At 42.1% G+C, this 10720-nt stretch overlaps 1 non-coding gene across 1 annotated transcript; it reads right to left on the minus strand.

Moving 5' to 3' along the window:
* Positions 1–411: 411 nt before the first annotated feature.
* On the minus strand, positions 412–9634 carry LOC105353649 (uncharacterized). Its single transcript, XR_013655445.1, has 5 exons — positions 9547–9634; positions 9009–9425; positions 6381–6550; positions 5720–6053; positions 412–5635 (listed from the first exon to the last, which is right to left on the minus strand). It is a non-coding gene; the product is annotated as an uncharacterized LOC105353649 (transcript).
* Positions 9635–10720: the final 1086 nt, after the last annotated feature.

The following is a 10720-nucleotide window of genomic DNA, read 5'->3' on the forward strand; positions in this document are numbered from 1 at the left end:
ATTTGGACCTTTATGTCATCGTCACTGTCACTGCTTGAAGATGAGGAGGAACTTTGTGAGGGTGCCTTGACATGTGGAGATGTTGATGTATGAAACATTGGCTTGTCGGTTTTCTTCAGGCTTGTTCTGTCACTATTGTTGCTACTGGAAGATGAAGCAGAACGTGACGATGGTACCTTGAAATCTAGACGTCTTTTAATGTGAGGAACATGCAGAAGATCTACAATAGGCCATCTGCTAGGTGGTTCATAGTCTTTAGATTGAGGTATAAGAATTGGAAGCTGTCCAGTCTTCCAGCTCTCTGCCCTCTGAATAACTCTGTGACTTTCAGTGTCATCTTCACTTTCGCTGCTTGTTGATGAGGAACTTCCCGGTGGATCTTTGATTTGCTGAGTTGTTGACACTTGTACCTTCTTTTGTTCATGTGGCTTTATTTGGACCTTTATGTCATCGTCACTGTCACTGCTTGAAGATGAGGAGGAACTTTGTGAGGGTGCCTTGACATGTGGAGATGTTGATGTATGAAACATTGGCTTGTCGGTTTTCTTCAGGCTTGTTCTGTCACTATTGTTGCTACTGGAAGATGAAGCAGAACGTGACGATGGTACCTTGAAATCTAGACGTCTTTTAATGTGAGGAACATGCAGAAGATCTACAATAGGCCATCTGCTAGGTGGTTCATAGTCTTTAGATTGAGGTATAAGAATTGGAAGCTGTCCAGTCTTCCAGCTCTCTGCCCTCTGAATATCTCTATGACTTTCAGTGTCATCTTCACTTTCGCTGCTTGTTGATGAGGAACTTCCTGGTGGATCTCTGATTTGCTGAGGTGTTGACACCAGTACCTTATTTTGTTCATGTGGCTTTATTTGGACCTTTATGTCATCATCACTGTCACTGCTTGAAGATGAGGAGGAACTTTGTGAGGGTGCCTTGACATGTGGAGATGTTGATGTATGAAACATTGGCTTGTCGGTTTTCTTCAGGCTTGTTCTGTCACTGTTGTTGCTACTGGAAGATGAAGCAGAATGTGACGATGGTACCTTGAAATCTAGACGTCTTTTAATGTGAGGAACATGCAGAAGATCTACAATAGGCCATCTGCTAGGTGGGTCATAGTCTTTAGATTGAGGTATAAGAATTGGAAGCTGTCCAGTCTTCCAGCTCTCTGCCCTCTGAATAACTCTGTGACTTTCAGTGTCATCTTCACTTTCGCTGCTTGTTGATGAGGAACTTCCCGGTGGATCTTTGATTTGCTGAGGTGTTGACACTTGTACCTTCTTTTGTTCATGTGGCTTTATTTGGACCTTTATGTCATCGTCACTGTCACTGCTTGAAGATGAGGAGGAACTTTGTGAGGGTGCCTTGACATGTGGAGATGTTGATGTATGAAACATTGGCTTGTCGGTTTTCTTCAGGCTTGTTCTGTCACTATTGTTGCTACTGGAAGATGAAGCAGAACGTGACGATGGTACCTTGAAATCTAGACGTCTTTTAATGTGAGGAACATGCAGAAGATCTACAATAGGCCATCTGCTAGGTGGGTCATAGTCTTTAGATTGAGGTATAAGAATTGGAAGCTGTCCAGTCTTCCAGCTCTCTGCCCTCTGAATATCTCTATGACTTTCAGTGTCATCTTCACTTTCGCTGCTTGTTGATGAGGAACTTCCTGGTGGATCTCTGATTTGCTGAGGTGTTGACACCAGTACCTTATTTTGTTCATGTGGCTTTATTTGGACCTTTATGTCATCATCACTGTCACTGCTTGAAGATGAGGAGGAACTTTGTGAGGGTGCCTTGACATGTGGAGATGTTGATGTATGAAACATTGGCTTGTCGGTTTTCTTCAGGCTTGTTCTGTCACTGTTGTTGCTACTGGAAGATGAAGCAGAATGTGACGATGGTACCTTGAAATCTAGACGTCTTTTAATGTGAGGAACATGCAGAAGATCTACAATAGGCCATCTGCTAGGTGGGTCATAGTCTTTAGATTGAGGTATAAGAATTGGAAGCTGTCCAGTCTTCCAGCTCTCTGCCCTCTGAATATCTCTATGACTTTCAGTGTCATCTTCACTTTCGCTGCTTGTTGATGAGGAACTTCCTGGTGGATCTCTGATTTGCTGAGGTGTTGACACCAGTACCTTATTTTGTTCATGTGGCTTTATTTGGACCTTTATGTCATCATCACTGTCACTGCTTGAAGATGAGGAGGAACTTTGTGAGGGTGCCTTGACATGTGGAGATGTTGATGTATGAAACATTGGCTTGTCGGTTTTCTTCAGGCTTGTTCTGTCACTATTGTTGCTACTGGAAGATGAAGCAGAACGTGACGATGGTACCTTGAAATCTAGACGTCTTTTAATGTGAGGAACATGCAGAAGATCTACAATAGGCCATCTGCTAGGTGGTTCATAGTCTTTAGATTGAGGTATAAGAATTGGAAGCTGTCCAGTCTTCCAGCTCTCTGCCCTCTGAATATCTCTATGACTTTCAGTGTCATCTTCACTTTCGCTGCTTGTTGATGAGGAACTTCCCGGTGGATCTTTGATTTGCTGAGGTGTTGACACCAGTACCTTATTTTGTTCATGTGGCTTTATTTGGACCTTTATGTCATCATCACTGTCACTGCTTGAAGATGAGGAGGAACTTTGTGAGGGTGCCTTGACATGTGGAGATGTTGATGTATGAAACATTGGCTTGTCGGTTTTCTTCAGGCTTGTTCTGTCACTGTTGTTGCTACTGGAAGATGAAGCAGAACGTGACGATGGTACCTTGAAATCTAGACGTCTTTTAATGTGAGGAACATGCAGAAGATCTACAATAGGCCATCTGCTAGGTGGGTCATAGTCTTTAGATTGAGGTATAAGAATTGGAAGCTGTCCAGTCTTCCAGCTCTCTGCCCTCTGAATATCTCTATGACTTTCAGTGTCATCTTCACTTTCGCTGCTTGTTGATGAGGAACTTCCTGGTGGATCTCTGATTTGCTGAGGTGTTGACACCAGTACCTTATTTTGTTCATGTGGCTTTATTTGGACCTTTATGTCATCATCACTGTCACTGCTTGAAGATGAGGAGGAACTTTGTGAGGGTGCCTTGACATGTGGAGATGTTGATGTATGAAACATTGGCTTGTCGGTTTTCTTCAGGCTTGTTCTGTCACTGTTGTTGCTACTGGAAGATGAAGCAGAATGTGACGATGGTACCTTGAAATCTAGACGTCTTTTAATGTGAGGAACATGCAGAAGATCTACAATAGGCCATCTGCTAGGTGGGTCATAGTCTTTAGATTGAGGTATAAGAATTGGAAGCTGTCCAGTCTTCCAGCTCTCTGCCCTCTGAATATCTCTATGACTTTCAGTGTCATCTTCACTTTCGCTGCTTGTTGATGAGGAACTTCCCGGTGGATCTTTGATTTGCTGAGGTGTTGACACCGGTACCTTCTTTTGTTCATGTGGCTTTATTTGGACATTTATGTCATCGTCACTGTCACTGCTTGAAGATGAGGAGGAACTTTGTGAGGGTGCCTTGACATGTGGAGATGTTGATGTATGAAACATTGGCTTGTCGGTTTTCTTCAGGCTTGTTCTGTCACTATTGTTGCTACTGGAAGATGAAGCAGAATGTGACGATGGTACCTTGAAATCTAGACGTCTTTTAATGTGAGGAACATGCAGAAGATCTACAATAGGCCATCTGCTAGGTGGTTCATAGTCTTTAGATTGAGGTATAAGAATTGGAAGCTGTCCAGTCTTCCAGCTCTCTGCCCTCTGAATAACTCTGTGACTTTCAGTGTCATCTTCACTTTCGCTGCTTGTTGATGAGGAACTTCCCGGTGGATCTTTGATTTGCTGAGGTGTTGACACTTGTACCTTCTTTTGTTCATGTGGCTTTATTTGGACTTCTATTTCATCGTCACTGTCACTGCTTGAAGATGAGGAGGAACTTTGTGAGGGTGCCTTGACATGTGGAGATGTATGAAACATTGGCTTGTGAGTTTTCTTCAGGCTTGTTCTGATTTTTCCTGACCTTTTTTCCTGTCTCTTACTGCGTGTTGATGAATCAGAGAGTGAGATTATTTCCCCCTGTTCCACCTTTGTTTGTGTAATGTGCCAAAAATTATGACCAAATGTCTCCCTGTTTCGACTGGAACTTTTTACAAAATCAAGGCGTCTCCTTATGCGAGGAATGGTTTGAACATCAATGGTTGGCCAGAAACCATTTGGCTTATACCTTTTTGTGTCAGATTCCTCACATATTGGTCTCATTTCCAATGTTCCAAGCCTTCGAGACTTAGTGTGGTGTATTGTTTCATCTTCAGAGTCACAACTTGAACTTGTACTAAAGGCTGGTGAAAGCGCTTGTATTTCGTTTTGCCCAAGTGCAATAGACGGCCACTTATTTCTAAGTCTTTTACTTTTGGTTAGTTTGGTCTCTTGATCTGTGCTGTCATCACTAGAGGAGGTGTGCCTTGATTGTTTCAGTGCTGAGCTTTTTAGTTTAGACCCATGCCTGCCTTGATTTGTGTTCAAAGTGTCTTGTGTAGATTCTTCTTCACTGTCGGATGAACTTGAGCTGGATGTATCCCCATTTTTCTTGTCAAGAGTGTTTGCAAAACCACTGTTGGACCTAGCAGGTGTGCTCTGAGGGGAATCACTGAAATCAAATAGTTCTTCGTCATCTTTTGAGTTGCCTTTATTTGAATGGGGTGACCAGTCTGCAAAAGGCTCAGATGAAAATTCAGGGAACTCTATGGACATCTGGGGATTCTGCACTTCTTTGGCTCCTGGGAAACTGGCCCTCTTATGAATTGTCTCTTTCTCCAACAGAGGAGACTTGGGTGTAGTGTGACATCTTTTAGTAATCTGTTCTACATTTTCAGATAAGGATGATTCTGAGGATGATGAGGATAGACTTTTGGTTTCCAGCTCATCTGGGTCAGGAATGTGCTCAAACTCTACTTGATGGTTTTGCATGGCAGTGGTTTCAGCTGAAGCATCATTGTGCCTCACTGGTGCATTCTGCTGTTGCATGCCCTGCTCACATCCCGGTGCTTGAGTGTTGGGTCCTACTGCTGCAAACACTTCATCACTAGCAACACTGTTCTGATCACTTCCCACGGTGTCATAATACGGAACATTTCTGTTTTCTCTATCATCTTCATTTCTAAATGTGACTCTCCTTTCTCTGTAAGGTCCGCCCACTGCTGCCTCATCAGAATTGGAAAAAGCTGCATTTTCATAGTGTCTTTGTTCGACTGAAGAAACTGAGTTGCTTGCAGAAGAACCTTTCCTTGTGATCCTTTTCCAAAGCAAATCAATATATGGTCTTGCCAGGACTCCAAGAATAAAGGCTACCAGAAATGTAATGATAACTGACAGACAAACTGCCAAAGTTAAGTTAGATTGTGTTCTTGTAGCCCTGCTTTGGGGGGTTGTTTCTCTGCGAGTTCTGGCTAAATTCCTTGTTTTAGCTGGGCTTTCTATTTGACTGATTTGAAGGTTAAAAACAGACACGACTTGCTGTTCTGCAGACACACACACATACAGCCCAGTGTTCTTCTCAGAGATGTCGGTGATTAGCAGACCACCATCTTTGGGCCTCATAGGTGCTGGAACACCGGGCATCCACCACATTGAATCTAAAAGAAAAAAGAAAAACGTTTGGAAAAACTTGGATTGTAAAGTATTTTATGTATCTATGTTGAAGTTTGAGTTTTCTTTACCTTGAGAAGAGCATGAGAGCAGAATCTGAGAGCCACTGTAGACAGTCACATCTTGGTGCAGATCTGCACTGTTTTCAGGGCTTAAACATTGGAGGTCTTCCTCTTTGAGCTGTAGAAAGTCTGTTCCCAGGAGTTTTGTGGGGGAAGCACACATCATTTTCCAGACCTCCAACCCTCGGCTGTTGTCATAGGCCATACGTCTTCTTAGACTGCGCATATTGCAGTCACACCTCCACCTGTTTCCATCTAAACCAACGTTGGCTCCAATGTTGCGCAGTGTGAGGTACATCAAAGGATGGAAGACGGTCAATAAGTTGAAACGTAGATCAAGAACCTTTAAGGAGAACACAGGGCGGGTGTACAAAGTATGTGTACAAAGTTCTGCAGAGTTATTGTGGCAACAAAGTCACAACATACTCTTCCAGTATTTAAAGCCAATCATAAAAAGCTATAAAGTGTTCCAGTCCCTAAAATAACACTGGAGGCTGGTTTAGAGGCTAGCAATTTCCCATTGATTCTCACATTAAAAAGTCACCCTATGCATCAAACGTATACAAACAGCCATTTTTATTTTTATTCTTTTTATTTCGTGACAATTGCAAAATTGAAAAAAACTGTTTATTTCTTTCATAAATTGGTAGGAAGCAAAAGCAAGTCTTACCCTGAGCTGAATTAAATCCTGGAACATCTGTGGATGTAGATGTGTGATCAGGTTATGTTGTAAGTGCAGCTCTTCAAGTTGTTGAAGGTCACGAAGCTCTCCTAGTTGTAGAACTGATATCTTGTTGAACGCGAGCCAAAGGACGCGCAAAGATGGGACAACACCCAACCCTGGATGACAGAAAAGAACTCCAGTTAGAACTTGACATCATAAACAAGCCGGCCCCGTTAGAAAGCAGCGTGTTTTTGCCGTGGCAGGGATTCATTCATAGCAAGTTTATTGTTCATACACACCTGTGCAAAGGAAAGCTCCTCCTGTTTCTACTGTCAACGTCACTGTTTGCAGTGCTTTGACTACATTATCATACAAATGTGAAGCTGAGTCCTAGAAACTGAATCCAAACATTTGTGGTCCAGTTGGTGTGAATCCTATCATCTAAAAAACTAAGTTCATCATACCGATAATCAGAAATTAACAGGGTTTTGTTAAAAAGGTCGTACAAATCTGCAACGTTTTATTGTGCATTTACATTTGATTGCATCACTTGAGTGAAAAAAAAAACGTGGACGTGGAAGTTTGTAAGATGGGATGGCCCCCCATTTCTGCATGGGGGTTGGGGGCAAAGTACTATAGATAAATGAAATCAGGTTTGTTCATATGTTGACAATAATGGACAGAGAATCAAACATTTTGCCACTTTTATGGATGTGTGACTCTTAGATGTTTGTGAATCACACGGACTGTATAGCTTATCACAAATCACACACGCCCAAAAGAATTTTCACAGAAAACAATCCTTTATGGCTGCTCCAAGAGAGGAAAACACCTTCACTGAGCCATAAATTCTTTTCAGAAAAAATATTAACTTCACAAATGCAAAGTTTCAAGTTTTCTGGTAAAATATTAACCATGTTTCAAAAATGTTAATCTTAGGAACCAGAGAGCACCAAAAATTACAAATATAACTTTAATATTATTTTGTCTAGAAACATAAAGTGTCCAGTGGAAAGACAAGAAAAACCTTTTTTAAATCTGAAGAAGAGATTCAACCATCAGGATGTATTAAGAAAAAAGAAAGACAAGTTAATAAAGAAGTAAAAAGACAAAGTACACCTTTACTGCCGAGAGTAGCTTTATAAGACAAAATAAAAACCACTGTGCTAATGTGTATATGCTCTGATGTCCTCTGTTACATCAGTTGCAGGTCTGAGATTTATTTTCTGAACCAATAAGGCCAATATGCCTGCAACATTAAAGTTAACAGTGTAACACACAGCCTCACAATGGAGAACAATCCCTCTGGTTTAAGGGCATGAAGTTTGGTTTGTTTTCAAATGAGTCCAAAATCTTTCCAGCATTGACCAGAAATGTTTTGACTCCTATTGAGGCTAAAATGTCACAAAGCCTCAGAAGAAAAACCAGGCTAAAGCCCTTTATGTTTGTACAGTTCTTCATGAATGAATGCCTGCACAGTTGATGACACAGATATTAAACCAAGATAACAAGACTGATTATCAAAACAAACAAAAAACTTCAGGACATCTGTGTGTGACTGCTTTTTGGTTTTAATGAAATGCTACAGTATCGTAGGTCAGGTGTTACTCATAGGGATGCAATTTCAAAATGTTGACAGGGGCACAACCTTTGAACTCAAAGCATTTTCATTTGCCAGAACAGCATTCCTGTCATGTATTTTTGGTCTCCAGGCAATTAATCAGCTGCCTCTGATATGCTATCAGTGCAGGTGTAGGAAAGCACCGGTTACAAACCTGCAATGGTCTGTACCACATGCAGCTGCAAAGATTCCCAGCTGAAACATCCACTCAGGAAGCAGAGTGGGGATTTAGGAGTGCATGTCCAACGTTGTTAGTCCCCCCTGCACAATGCTGTCTCCATCTTTCTGGACTTTGAACCCCCACTGGAGGTGAACATTGTGGAAGGCCTGAGTTTCGCATTTTTCTAGCTGCACTCCAGTTCTTCTGCCCTTAGTGCTGAACTCAGCAGGACATGCAGAAGGTGGAGGGGTTATTTAACCCTTGTGCTATCCTATGACCCCACCTTTACACTGACGTGTTCACAAGCGAACCGTGTCTCTGAGCACAGCAGCTGGAGTCTCGTAGCTTCGTGTTCGCAGGCAGAAAGGTGCTTTGTTATAGCGTGCGGTCCGGAGAAGGGTTTGGACCGTAGTCCGTTTGGCTGCAATGCACTTAACCCTTGTGCTATCCTATGACCCCACCCTTACATTAACATGTTCCTCCTACCATGACAAAGGTGGATAAAGGTGGAAAGATGTCATGTAATCCATGGACACCAGTGAAGATCACAAATCATTGAAGAAAAAAGGTTCAGAGCTCTGTCTAGTGGGTCTAGATGACCCAACTCCCAATGGTAAAGTGCCAAGGATAGCACAAGGGTTATGAAAGTGGCTCCAGTAGATGACACTGCAACACTTTGCTGAATACATCATAACGTTTTAGAGCTGCAAAATGAAAGTCTTCTTTGGCGATCTTTGATATGAATTAACTTACTAAAATACCAAGAAAAAGAAACATTCTAAAATAAATGTCTCAGTTCTGGAGCAGTCAGCAGTTTCAGACGCTTCAGACCATCTTTATCACGTGGACTCACCCTCAGGGAGCCGCTCCAGCTGATTCCTCTCTAGAGACAATGTCTGTAGGTTGGGGGCCCAGGCCTGGCAACCCCTCCTGCTCCCATTTCTGGAGCGGTGCCAGGTCTTGACATTTCTCTCAACACAGAGGGACAAACGTGAGATAGTGTTGTTCCCCAGCCACAGTTTCCTGAGGTTCTGGTGTGGCTGACGAGGTTTCACAGAGCTCAGATAGTTATGGGAGAAGTCCAGCTCAGAGAAAGAGTCTGGGATCAGCTGTGGAACTGAAATCAAGCCAGACGAAGAGCAGTTGAGCAGGGAAGCCCTCTGACAGGAACAGGACTCCGGACAGAAGGGCGAAGAAGAGGAGCCGGGCAGAGCGAAGAGCAGCGCAGCGGCCAGAAGTGCTGCCCGGACTGCTGCCATTATGAGCTGCCCTGGAGGTGAAAGAAAAACCCACTTTAACCGTTAGCTGTCAAGTGTTACATCTACTGATACACAGTAGGAGTGTTGCAAGTACATTTTAAATGACTGATGTCCAGTGTTGTTGTAACTCACCTGGGTCCTCACCAAACTTGCAGGAAATCTTGTGACACCTTCTTCCAGCCAGAACGCAGACTTAAGCATACTCTGATCAAAGTCTGCCTTATAACGCACCAGCCCGTCTCTTTAATCATTTACACGTCTAAGTCGATGTCTCACTGCCATACCTTCCTGTAAAAACTCATCTGTGATCCTAAAGGTCCTCCAGGAAGTGAACCAAGCCCACAGTACACATTCTATTAGACAATAAAGGCAGTGATTCCTTCCATAACCTGCAAGAGACTGAAGCCATGATAAGAAGTTTGGTACCAAACACGTTTCTTTATTAAAACACAACAGTTGAAAGTGACAAAGTTGCACATTTCTCTGACACAAGGCAAGAAGTCTTAGCCCTAAAGGTGAAAGACATTCTGAAACATCAGCACAAAAATAAAACAAAAATCTCATCTTTGATACTCAAATGTATTAAATTATGAAATCACTCCAGGTCACTGATGGTTTCACTTCTCAAAGTTCAGGGACTTGAATTTAAACACAGAAAATCATGATACACACTCACTCTGACAATCATAAATATATGCTTGACAAAGATGACGACAGAGCAATACTTTTGCAATACAGAATACATATTTTTGTTAGCCTTTTAATCTGTTCTTTGACTTCATTAAACAACAAAAAAAATAAAATGCATAGATAGCAGTGAAAGCTTTGAAGACCCACTTTGATGAAAATTGTATTTTTGGTGTCTTTTTCATGTTCTTGTGGCATTTTTCTCATGAAGGACACACAGTGGCGCTAAAAGTATTCAGTCAGCCACCAATTGTTCAAGTTCTCCCACGTAAGCCTTGTTCTATCCTAGGCACTTTAACATTGGGAGTGGGGTCATCTAGACCCACTAGACAGTGCTCTGAACCTTATTTCTTCAATGATTTGTGATCTTCACTGGTGTCCATGGATTACATGAAATCTTTCCACCTTTATCCACCTTTGTCATGGTAGGGAGAACACGTCAATGCAAGGATGGGGTCATAGGATAGCACAAGGGTTAAAAAGATGAGATAGGCCTGTAATTTTCATCATAGGTAAACCTCAACTATTAGAAACAAAAAGAGAAAAAAAACAGAAAAGCACATTGTCTGATTTTAAAGAATAAATTTGTTAATTTTGATGGAAAAGAAGTATTTAGTCA

The sequence above is a fragment of the Oryzias latipes genome, chromosome 4 (genome assembly GCF_053564925.1).
Source record: "Oryzias latipes strain Hd-rR chromosome 4, Olatipes_Hd-rR_3.1".
NCBI classification, from domain to species: Eukaryota; Metazoa; Chordata; class Actinopteri; order Beloniformes; family Adrianichthyidae; genus Oryzias; species Oryzias latipes.